Genomic DNA, 16,956 nt, shown 5'->3' on the forward strand with positions numbered 1-16,956 from the left:
TCCTTTGAATTGAGTTCCAAAGTAATCAAATTACTTAGACAAATATAGAGGGTTTTTTTTTTCCATCCCATTTTCTCATAAGATATATTTTCTTTTTACTTTTTATTGGAATATAAAATATTTCCTAACTTTCTTGAATTTTAAAATAATGCTCTGGAGGACAGCTATCTATTATCTAGAACCTATGACTGATTTCATTCCTCAAAAAGTGCTCTTAATGGTCTCTAATAATGGAGCAGATGGAGCTCCCAGAGTCAGAAGTCCAGTGTTAACAATATGCTCTGGGGCTCTAGCTATGTCAGGTCTTGTATATTTTCACGCAGAGTCCAGGTCCCTGAGGAGAATAGCATATTTTGGAAGGTAACTTTGTATTACACTTTTCTGTTTTGGAAGATAACTGTTGATTATCTTAAAGTCAGTTTTAATTGACTGCTGATAATACATTCTTGAAATACATCACATTTGGCCACTGATAACAAAACCCAAGAATTTCAATTGAAAATTTAATTACAGAAATGACTTATTAGGCAAAATCTTGTAAGGAGTTTCTAGAAATTATATAACATTTACAAGCAAGCAATAACAATTAAATATTATTTTCTGAGAGGAAATATTACCTTGAAGAAATATATATAAGTGAGATTCAGCTTTTCCTTGAAGTTACACTCAGATTTCAAGATTTTTAAGATCTGTATTTTTAAAAGAGAGCCATGTTTCTCCTCTTCTATACCATACCACTCCAGAAATAAAGGCCCAAGAAGAGAAAGATATTTAATAGTTATTACTTATAATAAAATTTTTACATGTAAAATAATAATATATTTGTCATCTGAGTATATTTATAATGAAACTACATCAGTTTGTGTCAATATATTTATTATCTAGATGTAAAATATATGCATGCATATACAATTCTGTTTTCAAGACTTTTAGTTAAAATGATGAATCTAATAATATGAAACAAAGAGTTCCATAATTTGGATATGACTAAAAAGTTCTGAACATACATAAGGTTAGTATTATTCTAACATGCATTGATTTAGCATGATTATGAGAAACATTTTATGAGGGTTGTGTCAGGGGAAACAAAATATTTATAGTCCATTTTTAATTAATTTAAAATAAAATGGCTTAAGTGAACAGCCAGGGGGGAATTACAATTATAACTTAGAATACTTGATTTATTAAATAGAAAAAATAAATAAAAATGAATCTCAAAAATGACTGATGCATTTAAAAATTACTTATTCAGTACTTTCTATATTCTGGGTACTATTCTAGATACTGAGTGGAACTGCTACAATTTCGCTCTTTTATAGCTTATATTCTTGATGGTAAGTGGAAATATACAACAATCAAATAAGTATGAGATACATGCAGTGGGAATAAATACTGAGAAGGAAACAAATCCAGGACAATGAGCTAACAAGTGATGGAGCCAAGTGAATGTTGTTTCCTAAGGGTTTGGACAGGGAAGATGTTCCTCTATTTTTGGACAGCATGACAGAGAAACCTCTGGGATACTCTGAGAGATAAGATTTCAGAAGGAAGCAGCAATTAGGGCACACCTGAGCCTGAATTCTGAATTCTAGGAAGAAACACAAAATATCCATGATATTGGAGTAGGATAGCAAAGGGGAAGACTAAATGAGATATGGTCAGACAGGGAGCCCGGAGGAAGGTAACAGGTGCCTTGAAGAGCATGGGTAGGAATCTGAAGTTCATTTAGAATGAGCTGAAATCATTGAAGAGTGACAAGATGAGACTCCCTGCTGTGTAGAAAATCTACTAGGAAGCAAAATGAAAACAAGATACCCAAATTGAGGCCATTGCAATACTTAACAGGAAAGATGAACCGACCTTAGGCCAGGGTAATACCAGTGGAGGTGATGAACGTGGTAGGATTCTGGATAGATTTTGAAGGTACAGATAGTGGAATTTTGTATGGAATGAAGGCATTCAGAGGAAAAATATATAATGTATTATACAAGTATGGAGTACATCTTATTCTAATTAGGACCCCATTCTTTTGGGTGGACACAATGGTGGGATTCACATAGGTATTTTCATATGTGTACATAGAAAAACAATGTTAGACTAAATCTTCTGTATTTCCTATTCCTATGTGCCCCTTTCTTTTCATCCCCCTTTGTATAATCTATTGAATTTCTCTTCTTCCCCTCCCCAACTTTATTGTGGTTTAGCTTCTACCTATCAACCTTTGGGTTTGGGGGGATTGTCTTATTTCACTTAGCATGGTAGTCTCCAGATCCACTTATTTACTGGCAAATGCCATAAAGTCATTTTTCTTTATGGCGGAGTAGTATTCTACTGTGTATATATACCACAATTTCTTTATCTATTCTTCTGTTGATGGGCATCTAAGTTGGTTCCATACCTTAGCTATTGTGAATTGTGCTCTATAAACATTAATGTGGCTAAGTGACTGTAGTGTGCTGATTTTAACTCCCTTGGATATATGCTGAGGAGTGGGATAACTAGAAACAACTTTGTGAAATAGGAAGGAAAGCTATTAGTATTTCACTGTTAGTGATGAAGATGTGTTGTGGGTAGGCTGTGTCTCTTGCTAAGGGTAAGTTATAGTAATGGGCAGAATTTGGATGATAATCTAGCTGGGCTCATCCCAGTCAGAAAAGACATACTGGCTAAAAAATTAAATTAACTCTATGCTTATGTAAGTTATTCTATTAGTAAAATATTAGATATCTTGCTGGCTGTACATTTCAGAAGGGCAGAATCTTTTTTTTTTCAGCCACTGACAAATTCCAAGAGCCTAGAAAAGTACCTAGTGCATAGTGATTTGGACTCAATATTTCTTAAATGAAAAGAATAAGCATCAGTCTTGCCTTAATGTCATTGTGCTTGGCTCAAATGAACTTCAGTACTAATCTGAACCATAAGCAATTTAATTTTCTTTATGGTAAATTAATTGCTTTTATAGGGAAAATTTTCCCTATAAAATATAATCTGGTATTGATTGACTATTGAATAATATTATTATTACTGTCTGATCATCAAAAAAAAAAAAAACATGCTTCCCTCTCCCTTTAATAGGGTAGGCTGGAAGATAGCTGTCCAGTCAGGGATTAGAATTCATATTTGCTATTGTATGTAGATATGGCCACTGAATGAAGTAGGAGAGGAAATTTTGTATGTGACCTGGGCCTGACTTTTAAGGAGCTAATGGGAATCTCCAGTTGTCTTTGCATGCCTGCTAAAAGAACCACTTAATTAATAAAACCAGTACATAGACTTATTATCTATCGGGATTGAAATATTATGAGTAAAAAATAAATACTTGCTATCAATAGAATTATTTTTTTTCTACCTTCTAGTGTTACTTAATCCAATTGATATGGTATATAAGGTTGCTGCTTTGGGAGTCATAAATATATAGCATTTATTTCAACTGGATGGTAATAAAAACAGATATTAGAGGTTAGGAAAATGGAGATTCATGTTTTATAGTGGCGTACTTTAAATAAAACTGCTGTCCCTGATAACTTTGAAGTTGAGCCATATGCCTTCCAAGTTCATGGTACTAGGACCAGAGTTTGAAAAACGGAATATTATAGTTTGTGTTTGTTACTTGGGCATCTTATAAGCTCTTACCAGAAAAGAATGAATTCAGACAAGAATTGATTGCTTTGAAAGCATAATTTAAAGGGAAAAGAAAAAAATCCAAAACTCTAGAGCCTTATAGGGTTGAAAGAGTTTACTACTTTGAACCCCAATTGGATGAGATAAGATTTAAAAAGTCTCATTAAGATTTCAGTTAAACAGTTGAGCTCAGTCTTATAGTGAAGACACTATTATTATATTATTATATAATTATAATGATTATATATTATCATATTTTATATGTAAATATATTAAAAATATATATTTATATATAAATACCCAGAAAATTAAAAACCAAGCATTCCTTATTTTTAATTCCTTAAATTATATTATATATATATAAATACATCNAATTTCCATTATATATTTGTTGTTGTTGTTGTTGTTGTTGCGTGTCAAGGACATGGAGCAAAGGCAATTTGCCTCTTACTTTGTGGATAACCATACTATAAACTTCCACAGGTGGATCTGATGGAAAACACTGTGTATCACTCAGACAGAGCTCCTAAATTTTTGAGCTGGGTGCCATGACTGGGTGGAACTTAAAATTACAGTCTTTGGCAGGAGTTCGTGTGTTCCTGTGGGGAAGAGGAATATACAAGGATATTTAACAACTGAAGGAGTTGACTTGACAGAGATGACTAGATGTCCACATAAAATGTGTGCTGCTCCTCCCATACTGTTAAATTACCAGTAAGAGAAAGCTAATCCTCCAGGAACTATGTTGCAGGTCCCTCTACATCCTTGTGGTTTATGATTAGTTTTTGCTGAGAGAATATATAAGGACATGATATTTGTCATCATTAGACTGGACCTTGAAAATAGTGGCACTTCATTTTTCCTTTTATTTTCTTTTTTATTAGATTAGGATGGAAGACTCATCAACTGTAGGGGACAACTAAGTTACAAAATGAAAACAAATTAGGCTCTTAATGTGAGAATCTACAGTCCAACAAGGAAAATACTCAACATGATGGAAGCTTATTTTGTGTTATCCAGTGAGTATTTTCAGAATTATCTGTTACTATAGTTAATAGCACCATAATTAATTCAATATATTATTGATAATATGAGAATACTTTCATTGGGTGTCTATGGTGCTACATGAATAAAAGTGTTATACATGCTAATTGTCAAACAATAATATTTAGAAATTATTTTTATTTTCCAATAGAAACTGAAACTCAAAAAAATATTTAGTTACTTGTCCACAGTCACCTGGTTAGTAGGTGGCAGAAAGGGGATTCAAACGCATGTGTGTCAGGACATTACCATTTTTAGAAAGAAACACTTGAAAAATATTGTGATTAAAGAATAATTTAAGGAATGCTTGGTGTTTAATTTTTTGGGTAAATTTTAACTGCAAGCTAAGTCTTATATAATTACATACTATTTTTAATAAATGAAGAATATATAAGATGTTATAACTCTATTATTTGTCTAAAATATTAGGTGAAGTTACTCATGATTTTTCCTGCTCTATTTTTGTATAAATCTTTTCCTAAAAGTCATTAACTGGTCCTTTCTGAGATTTTATCTCTTTAGCAGGAAATGCTTAGTTTCATTTTTAGGAAAAAAAATCATTGTTAAAGAAAAAAAGTCAATGCTGAAAGATTTTTTTTTTCTTCAGTACTTCCATAATAGGTGCCTATTTTTCATTGCTAATTTATGACTGACTAAATATCCCAATGCTGGGGGAGGGTGTTGAAAAAAGCTGACATTTTGTCATTGCACTGCCCCCATAGATGTAACCTCCAAAATTCATCATTACATGTGATTTTTAAAAGATAGAAGTCAAAATCTAAGCCTCTTGAGCTTCTGGAAATGGGCTCCAGGCTTGAGTAAGCAGTAGGTGGTCAGTTCCTCCCCTCCAGCCCAGAGCTACAGGCCTTCACATGCATGTCAAACATGTTTAGCATCTGGTACAAATAAATTCTATTTATTTGTAAAAATAACTACTCTTCACTTCTCAGGGATCCCTGACTTCACTTGGTGACCCAGATCACAGATAGACTTATTAGTGTTACTAAATCAGTCCTAAAACCTAAACTTTGTGTTCCTGCTTCTCATAGATCTAATCTAATGATCTCATGATAATTCCAGCGTTCCAAAATGTATTGACAAGAAAATAACTTCTTGCTGTTGTATCTATGGGAACTTGGAATCACAATGATGTTAGTATTGATAACTAAAAGTATAGAAATAACATTCTCTTTAGTGGTTGCACTTGCCAGTTAAAAAAAAAAAAATCAAAGGAGAACTGGATATGGTGGTCTATACCTGTAATCCCAGTGACTCTGGGTGCCAAGGGGAAAGAATCACAAGCTCAACACCTCAACATTGTAAAAGCTATGTATACTAAACCCAAGGCCAATGTCATTCTAAATGTAGAAAAATTGAAAGCATTCCATCTAAAAACTGGAGCAAGACAAGGGTGCCCTCTTTCTCCACTTCTATTCAACATACTTGGAACTCTATCTAGAGCAATTAGGCAAAAAAAAAAAAATTAAATAGGAAAAGAAGACTCAAATTAGCCCTATTTGCTAATGACATGATCCTACTTAGAAGACCCAAAGATCTCCCATGTTCTTGGATAGGCAGAATTAATATTATCAAAATGGCCATAATACCAAAAATGCTATGCAGATTTAATGCAATTCCTATTAAAATTCCAATGATGTTCTTAATAGAAATAGAAAAAGGATCAGGAAGTTCACTTGGAAAAATAAGAGGCTCAGAATAACCAAAGCAATTCTTAGTGAGAAAAGTGAAGCAGAAAGCATCACAATACCAGACCTTAAATTATACTACAGGGCTATAGTAACAAAAATAGCATGGTGTTGGCACCAAAATGTGCCAGAAGACTAGTAGACTAGAATAGAAGACACAAACAAACCAAAATATATACAGTTATCTCATACTAGACAAAGGTGCCATAAACATGCATTGGAGAAAAGACAGCCTCTTCAACAAATGGTGCTGGGAAAATTGGAAATCCATAGGTAGTAGAATGAAATTGAACCCCTATCTCTCACCCTACACAAAGCTCAGCTCAAAATGGATCAAGGACCTAGACATTAGACCAGAGAACCTGCACCTACCAGAAGAAAAAGTAGGCCCAACTCTCCACCATGTTGGCTTAGGAACTGACATGCTCACCAAGACTCCAAAAGTACAAGAGGTAAAATCAAGAATCAATAAATGGCCTGACATCAAGCTATAAAGCTTCTTCACAGCAAAGGAAACAATCAAGAATGCAAAGAAAGAGCCTACAGAATGGGAGAAGATCTTTGTCACCAGCACCTCATATAGAACATTTATCTCCAGGATATACATAGAACTCAAAACAATTTAAATCATCCCCCCCCATATAACCCAATTAATAAATGCATTCATGCAGTCCCTACTAATTCATTCTGTATAGTTGCTTTGAGAACCAAAACTAATAAGAGCATTTCTATCATTGGGGAGCTAATTTGAATAGGGACAACAAGCTAAAGGTATAACGTACCTTGGCAAAAGAATACATACAATATTGATACTAGTTGATTGAGCTGTGAAATTGTAATCAATCTGCAAAGTTACTAGAATTTTCCAAGCGAAGAAAGTCCCAAGATAACACAAGCCTCTTAGGTAAAACTATTTGTTCTTTTCAATTATGTGTTTTGTCACTTCAAATTGGTGTGTGGGGAAGTGTGATGATAATGTTGAGGCAATACCTCTCAGTGAGACTGGACTTTGTAGAATGAAAAGGAGCTCACCAAGTAGAGAATGGGGAAAGCAGGCATTACAAGCAGAGGAAACTCTTAAACATCTCTGGACTTGATATTAAAATTCGTAAACAATTAGTGAAGGATATAGGCTGCAGCATATGGTATGTGTGTTTGTTGAAGGGCAATTGAACATGAGATTTGAGATTTGTAGAAACGTAGAAAAGTAGATTTGAGATATGTCATAAATTGTATTAAAAAACTAGGAGAAGAATGGAAGGAAGCATGATGCAGAGGAGAGCACAGAGTTATAGATCCAAGAGCTCCTCTGCTGATTTGTTGGTCCTAGATAATTCATGTAATAATGACAGAAGTAATATAATTGTACAGCAATGAATGTACACTAACCCTGCCACAAATCAATGTCTGTACTTCAGGGAAGAGATGAAATCTTTAGCCTACTGTTTCATGTGTTCAATACAAAGAGATACTCCCTTGTCTGTTTAGTCTGGATGGTTTTTGACTGTCCTATATCCATCTCTTTGATGTCTTCCACCAACACAGTGCTCTCTAGAAACCCACCATAGGCTCTGTTTGCTCACATATCTGTGACCCTGATTCTGACTCCTACTCTATCAAAATTTTTGAATCCCCTTGTTGTTTTTATCCCCCTTCGTGTTGGGCATATACTTGTAGGCAAAATTGATAGATAATAATTTAATTAATTTTAAGATAAACAATTTGATTTTCTGTGGCTGCTCTGAATTAACATATTACCATAAACTTGGTGACTAAAATAAAATAGAAATTTGTTATTTTAAGGAGTCCAAGATACAGTGTTAGCATACCATATTCCTTCTAAATGATCTGGGAAATACTGTTCCTTGCTCATCCAGGTTATGGGTGGCTCCAGACAATTCCTTGGGTTTATATCACTCCAATTTCTGCCTCCATCTTCACATTGCCTCCCTCTCTAGTGTGTTTTTTCATCAGTTTGTGTGAAATCTCCTTCTGCTTCTGTCTTACAAGGTTATTTGATGGCACTTAAGGACACTTATACAAAAATAATCCAGGGTAATCCTATTTCAAAATCATTGACTTAATTTCAATTACAAAGATTTTTTTTCTCCAAATAAGGTAACATTTTCATGTTACAGATATTAGACTTAATCCCTTAGAGCAACCATTATTCAACTACAGTAGAAAGACTGATTATTTTTATTTTACTGAGAGTAAATGGATATTCAGAGGGATTAAAGTAATTTATCAAGAGTTTCAATAGCTAATAAATGATATATAGCTAAAATTCCCATGCAACCCAAGTCAGTCTCCTTTTCTTTAGGCTTTTGTAGATGGAGTCTACCAGGATAAATGTCTCATCATATCTTCTTTCTTTCCAAGTACTCTTCCTGAGTTTTCATTATTACTCAGTTTTCTCTTCCAAAATATTCTTCTTATTTGTAGAAGACACTTTAATAAACTATTCATACTTGTTCCTCTACTAAATCTTGAATGGTAGCTTCACATAAAGACTAACACATAAGGACAAACTAAATAGATTAATGAAGAAATCAAATATCTGAAATATATCCTAAGAAACATTTTATTTATAGTCTATACCTGGTCTTATAGATACTCTATTTAATTGATCTAAAATGAACCATTTATTTAAAAAATATTTTAAATGTATTATTATTACTATCATTTTTTGGTATTTCTTGGTTTGATTCAGGGCCTTGCCTACTGCTCTACTACAGAGCCAAAACTCTAGTCCTTAAAATTTATTTTTAAATTTTTTGTTTCTTATTTACTTACTCATTTATTTTTATGGTTCTAGGAATTAAACCAAGGGCCTTGCATATGCTGGGCAAACAGTCTGCCACGGAACTATATCCTCAAGCCCTTAAAATTTTTTGTGTTGAGAATGTTAAAAATATATTCTTTTAGTAATTTTGAAATATACATTATTAGTGACTGATTATGGTCACCATACTTTGCATTAGACCACTAAAACTAAACTGAAATGTTGTACCCTTTGACCTATATATATATATCTCCTTTCCCCATCCCTCTCTTTCCTTGTTGGCCTCTGGTAACCAATATTCTGCTCTCTGATCTATGAGATTAACTTTTAGATTCCACATGTAAGTGAGATCATACAGTATTTGTCTTTCTGTGCCTAGCTTATTTTACCTAGCATAAAGTCCTCCAATTTCAATCATGTTGTTGTGAGTGACAGAACCTCTTTCTTTTTTTAAGACTTTGTAGTATCCATTGTGTATATATATCAGATTAGCTTTTTCTACTCTTCCATTGATGGACATTTAAGCTGCTTCTATATCTTGACTATTGTGAATAAAGCTGCAATGTCCAGGAGATTGCAGCTCTCCAACATACAGATTTCATTTCTTCTGGCTATATACCCAGAAGTGGGATTGCTCTACCATATGGTTATTCTATCTTTAGATTTTTGGAAAGCCTTCACACTATTTTCCAAACTGACTGTATTCATTTGTTATTCATTTAAAAAATAATAGTAAAGAATGAATCATTGATTTTTAAATACCACAGGAAAGATTAAAATACCAGGAGATCATCATACTAGAATTATGATATTACTGTTTAAAACCTCACTGTTTTTTTTAAAAAAATATATTTTCTTAATGACAAATACAACAAAATGTACTCAGTTAAAACATAAGTGACATGAATTGAGGTAATTCTTGATAATGTTCTGTTTATAATGTACATTACTCCTTATAAACTCTGTTACTGAAATGAAACTATCAACTAAAAATAGTATTCTTCTATTCTAATACTCTTGTGAATGATTGCCCATCTGAGTTCCATTGAATTTTCTGAGGCTTATCTTTAACATTAATGAGGTTCTCTAAAGTTAGATTTAGATTATAACCTTAGCAGCAAACCTGGCATTGTATATGCTTTTTCTTGTTTTATTATTTGATCTTCAAAGTCACTTTTTAAGCACTTTCATTTTTTTATACATTTTAGAGACTTGGGCTTAAAAACTGTATATTTAATTAGATACAAGGGTTTTCAATCTCAGATCAACAATTTTAAAAATAAGTTCCATGTTGATTCAGCCACCATAGGCATATTGCATAATTAGGTTTGTAGGGAGAAAAATCTATGTCTATATAGAAAATGGCAGTTTTTTTTTTTTTTTTAATCCTTTGCTTTTCTCCCATCAATTTAGAAAGATCATTCCAACTTTTCTGGGACTTTCCTACTATGGGTAGAGTTTTACATTCTTGTATAGTGTTTGTAAGAAGAGAAATATTTACATGAAAATTTTAGTAACTGAATATAACTCATATTGCATACTTTTCATGGGAGTCTATTTTTTACCATTCAAAAATTATTATCTTGTATTGAAGCATTTATCACAGTGGAGCTTTAAACAGGTTGTGCTAACACTACGGTTGCCACAGCTTTTCTTAGCTCTAACTGGAACTACCATGTCCCAAAGAATCAACACCATGTATGTGTTCTGATAATTTTATATCATTGATTACAAAAATTGCCTGTTCTCCTAGGAGATGTACTGTATTTACCCCCAGAAATGTTCCTAATGCCTTGTTAAGTAGAATTTTTAAAAACAAAGCTGATCTGGGCCGAGTTTGGTTTATGACCATAGATACCAATGATGTGTGAGCAGGAGTTCCACTTTTTATGATATATATGCACCACTGGAGTAATCTTGTTTATAAACAAAAAACAAAAATAAAAAAGCTTGTATTTTGTGTTGTGCATGTTTAGAGAACAGCAGGAGGAAAATGTTTTTAAGTTAATGGCTTTTGCAGGCACATGACCTGCATATCATTACTAGAGAAGGAAAACTTACTTTAGTATTATACTGCTTTTATGAGAGTCTTGTTCTTTCTAGTCATCTTTCATAGATGCTGAAGTAGCCTTGTCTGAGACATTGAATGGAAACTTTGGGTAATAAAAAACATAAATTCCTTCCTCCACTTGTTAGATATGTTTTGAAAATTATTTGGTGGGCTGCCAGTTTTTATTACATATAACATATAACTTAGTTAATTTGAGGCATGAACTCAAATAGCCTTGGGTGATTGCCCAGGTGTGAGGAATCTTTGGGGATTAATGGTAGTTGATACTGAATTCACATTAAACTTTGTCAGCTAAAGGGAGCTTTAATTCTTTGGGATGCAGCCCTAAGTCTGGTTAGTAACTAGCTCATTCTGTTAATAAACAAACTTCAACAGATTCAGAGTGTCGGCTTGAAAAACAACTCCCCAAATTTAGCACTCTTTATCTTTACACTGATCTTATCTTTTTTAGATTTGTCTGACACAATAATTTCGGCTTCTTCCTAGTTCCAAGAATAAAGTTTCTTAAGAAGAGAAATTATTGAAGCATGAATGTAGTTATATCTTGTCAATTGTGTTCTTGATCAAGAATCAAAGAGATTTAGAATGTCAGTAGGGACAGAAATCATCTGTGAAGCAAAAAATCTACTGAGTTTCTTAACGTGGTTATTTCTAATTTATTTCATTGTGTGCCCTCTATATCTTGCTTCTATGATATGGAATAATTTGTGCCCTTTGAAAGTGACTAATGTGTTTTCATCTCACTTTTCTTGAGAACTATTTTTTTTTCTTGAGCAAAATTAAAACACAGATACATTGGAGATTGATGTTTTGTTGAACCCAACATTGTTCAGTTTCCATAAAACCTGTGGTCGATGGTCTGCTGATCAGAGCTTTCTTTTGGTAAAACTGTACCATATAAACAAATAAATCAGTTGTAGTGGCCAAGAAGTTGGAGGAAAGCTCAGAAGTTAATATGGAATTAAGAATGGAATTGTCTCTCTCCAGTGGCAGGATCAGTAACATTTTTTGTAGAGACTATAGTAGTTGGAACAGAGTCAGAAATAGAGATTAACATAGCAGTGAAATCATAGATGAAAGCACAGTGTTTTTAAGAATCAAATGTAGTGGAGTTTGAACAGTGGCAAGAATATTTGAAGGTGCTCAAATATAGCAGTGCTCATAGCTAAAAAGCTGCAGATAATCATAAAGAGGAAAGTAATGTGTCTGTCATAAGTCTATGATGCTTCAGGCTGAGGCAGGAGATTGCAAGTTCGAGGGCCAGCCTTGGCAATTTAGCAAAGCCCTAGGCAATGTAGTAAGACCCAGTTTCAAAATAAAAAGTAAAAAAGGCTGGGGATGCAGCTCAGTGGTTAAGTACCCCTGGTTTCATTCCCCAGTACCAAACAAACAAAAAGAAACATAACAGCAAACTGAGTCACTGTGGAAGTTCACTGCTAGGAGCCAACTGTTGAAATTATCTTAAGGAACACAGAGTGATAGTTCCCAACTGCAGAGGTAGATCATCCCCTCCAGGGAGTCATAAGTAAAAATTCCTAGTCCATAAAAAACTTTCCTCCATCTTTAACTTTCCTTAAGACTAACTCTCCTTAAGATTAGTTGAGACCAAATGGATGAGGAAATTCAAGAGAAGTCTTGAGCTGCTGTGATAAAATAAGGCATGAAAATGTGGTACACAGTTCTATCTGGGAAGTTTCCTTGGCAATAAAAATCTGGTCCCTTTGAGTGGCTTTGAGATCTGCTTACTCTTGCTCTCTTCTGCTTCCATTCATTTCTCTGGTTCCCACTCCCTCACAACATCCAGCATTTGCTCATTTGATCATTCCTTAGCTTAGCTCACTACTTCAGTTAATCACTGATGATACCTGCTAACCAAATCAATGTCCTTTCAACATATGTAGGTTGCAACATTCCTCACTTTAGAGATAAGGAAAAAAGTTTATCAATTTGCTTATTGTATCCATGATTTTCAGTAAAGATTTCAGATTGGTTCTAAGTAAAAACACTCAAGACAAATACATTTTGAATCTAGGTTTCTTTTGAATATTTTGGTTTGATCATGTTTTGACTATTGCTCAAGTCAAAATAGTTTTGTAGATATCATTATGATTTGAATATCAAAGTACTTTGAGGATATTAACTTGATTATTAAAAACTAGAATCTCAGAAAGTAGTTATGGGGTTTAAGATAGTTTATTGCAGCGTTAAAAACTTTCAGGAGGTCTTTATTTCTTTTAAATTTAAATTCATACATTTATTCTGTTTCAGCCCTTAAAATACACAAGATGTAATCATCACATGATTATTTTTCAGATATTGGAAAATTTCAGGTTCCTTCTTTTTTTCCTCTAAGCCAAACAATCTTATTTATTTCCACCATATAGATTATGACATGTTTTTCTGAAACTTTATCTGGGGTTATTCCTAGAATCACCCTGCTCTGTTATTTTCTCTAAATATAAGTCAAAGAATGGAATGCCATGCTTAGTCAGGGTAATCTTATGTCCCATGTTGTGGATATTTTACTCTGTTAGTCCCGTCTGCCTAACATTGCATTTTGGTTGCTTGGTTAGTTTGTTTTTGTTTTCAGGAGCAATCCTACTATTTTTCTCATGTCGAATTTATACTGAATTTTGTCTTAACAAGACATTTGATCAGTTTAATTTCTTAATCTTGAGGAGATGCCATTATGTTTTTAAAATACAAGTTTGGAACTATGTATTTAATCATTTATTTACTCATTGATTCATTGTATAGTTGTCAACTATGTTTCAAGCATAGATTATATAAAGGTATGCTAGAAAGGCATTGTGTTCTTCATGAAGCATTTGCATTAGGTGAGCTTCATCTTGTTATGTTCGCTGCACAATTCTAACCCAATACTTCTCAACTCAGGCAGGTTTTACTCTCTGGAGACATTTTTTCATCGGCAATTTGGGTGGGGCTTGAGAAATGGAAGCATTATCTTCTAGTCTACTGAGCCCACAAATACTACTAAACATCTACAAGGAAAGACAGCCTCCTGCAACAAGCAATGATCTAGCCCCAAACATCAATAGTACTGAGTAATGTGCTCTTTAGGGTATTTCAGAAGATATACCTCCTAATATTTTATCAGCAATGATAATAAATCTGTATTATATATCTTTTTTTCAAGTAACTAATAAAAATTCTTATCAAAAAATAAAAAAGTACACATTGTAGCACCACAACAATTTATTTCCCTGGTTGAATTTTCTTCATTAATCATCCTTCATAGAACACATCCTACAATCAGGGCACAATATATTTAATAGCATGTGTTCATCCTGGTCAATTTCTCTTTCTTATCAATTAAATCTTAAAAGACTTTGTCAAATACCTTCCTAACATCAAAGATATGTAGGGTTTACCTTCTTTAAAGAGTAGCAATGATGTATTTGGTATTCATCATTCTCCTGTAGTAAGCACTTAAGTACCTAATGACCATATTTTCTTCAGAAGTATCTCAATGGATGGTTCACTCCAGAATCTTCTATGGACTAATCTAGAATTTACTATTCTGGAAATCTTTTGAAAATATGTGATCAACTTCCATATTTTAACAATTTTTTTATTTTTCAAGAATGCCCATTAATAACTTACAGTATATTTCTAATATCACTTTTTGAACAGAAATAGTTCCTGATTTTGTGTTGGTTTTAGACAAAGGTGATTAATGTTTGGTCTCCAATCCACACAATCTATCAAAAAGCCTAACATTTAACATTGAACAAAAGAGAATAATGACAAGGGCTGTAGTGTACCTATGAATTCAAAATGAATATAAATTTCCTATAGATATTAAGCAGGAGAATAGAGTCCAGTAGGTCATCAAAAGAAGAGAAGATTTCTTTAGGTGGCATTTCAGGTTATAACAAATTACACGAAAATTAGAATGGCAAGTTATAAGGGGTTTGGGAAGTATCAGATAATCTAAAGTGGTTGAAGTATGTAGGTTGTGAAATGGTTGAAAATGAAGTTGCAGTTGTGGTATATCCATGAACAGCTCTTATGGCAAGCCAAGCATTTGGGATTTTCTCCTATAGTATGCCTTTTCATATTATGGTCAGTAAAGAAGGAAGGTAAATAAAATTTGACCAATATATTACTCTAATCAAGAAATAATTTTTTGTCCTCAGTCTCAATTGTATAGGGAGTAAAGGATTTTGTAAATACATGTAAGTTTTGAAAATAGCATTTAAAACGTGGTTTATCTGACTAAAAGCTGCCAATTTGAATAGATTTTCTATTTTTGGTTAGAATGATTAAGTAAAATGAAAAAAATTTTAGAGCCAATTGGGAAAGACCATATTTTTACTTCAAATACAAAAATGAAAGAATACTTCAATATTGAACTTCATTTCTTATATATTTAAATAGCTTTAATTGGAGTAAATTGATTCAAAATATTTAAAAATTTGGGTTCTATGTTGAAGACAAAATATCAAGTAATATTTAATGTTTAGGAGAATAGCAGCAAAATTTATTGTCTCTCACTTTGCCTTCCCTAGAATAACTCTTAGTAGGTCAAGATTAAAATATAACACTTTTTAAATAACACTTATAAAAGTTTTGGCATCTAGAGCATTCACTTATATAGAGAGAAATTTGTCAAAAGAATATTTAAAAATTTTTAATGTCAGCTCCTATATTCAAATGTTATCTCTTTGATAAAGTAACATTCTGTCCTAAGTGGTACAATAAGAAGAGGATTAAAGCTTTTAAATAAACAATGAAATTTGAAATCAGGACACCTGAAGAAAGATGATTATGTATATTTTGTGGAATTTGCCGAGATGCCTATATAAATAATACATTGGAAGACATGAACAGATAAATATAGTGTCCTCAACTGCTTGATGCATTTATATGGTAATTTGATATGTAATAGACTAGCATAATCCTGTTTTTATTCTTGTCATGGATGCTTAAGACATCCCTTATTTACATATCTTTACTTTTCAGACTAAAAAATATGGAGGAAAATGAAGATTTGTGATTTTTTTTAATTTATTTTTTTATTGGTTGTTCAAAACATTATAAAGCTCTTGACATATCATATTTCATACATTAGATTCAAGTTGGTTATGAACTCCCAATTTTACCCCAAATACAGATTGCAGAATCACATCGGTTACACATCCACATTTTTACATAATGCCCTATTAGTAACTGTTGTATTCTGCTACCTTTCCTATCCTCTACTATCCCCCCTCCCTCCCCTCCCATCTTCTCTCTCTACCCCATCCACTGTAATTCATTTCTCTCCTTGTTTATTTTCCCATTCCCCTCACAACCTCTTATATGTAATTTTGTATAACAATGAGGGTCTCCCTCCATTACCTTGCAATTTCCCTTTTCTCTCCCTTTCCATCCCACCTCATGTATCTGTTTAATGTTAAGCTTTTCTTCCTGCTCTTCCTCCCTGCTATGATCTCAGTTGCTCTCATTATATCAAAGAAGACATTTGGTATTTGTTTTTTAGGGATTGGCTAGCTTCACTAAGCCTAATCTGCTCTAGTGTCATCCATTTCCCTGCAAATTCTATGATTTTGTCATTTTTTAGTGCTGCGTAATACTCCATGGTGTATAAATGCCACATTTTTTTTATCCATTCATCTATTGAAGGGCATCTGGGTTGGTTCCACTGTCTAGCAATTGTGAATTGTGCTGCTATGAACATCGATGTAGCAGTATCCCTGTAGTAC

Source organism: Marmota marmota, unplaced genomic scaffold, assembly GCF_001458135.2.
Source record: "Marmota marmota marmota unplaced genomic scaffold, marMar, whole genome shotgun sequence".
Lineage (NCBI taxonomy): Eukaryota > Metazoa > Chordata > Mammalia > Rodentia > Sciuridae > Marmota > Marmota marmota.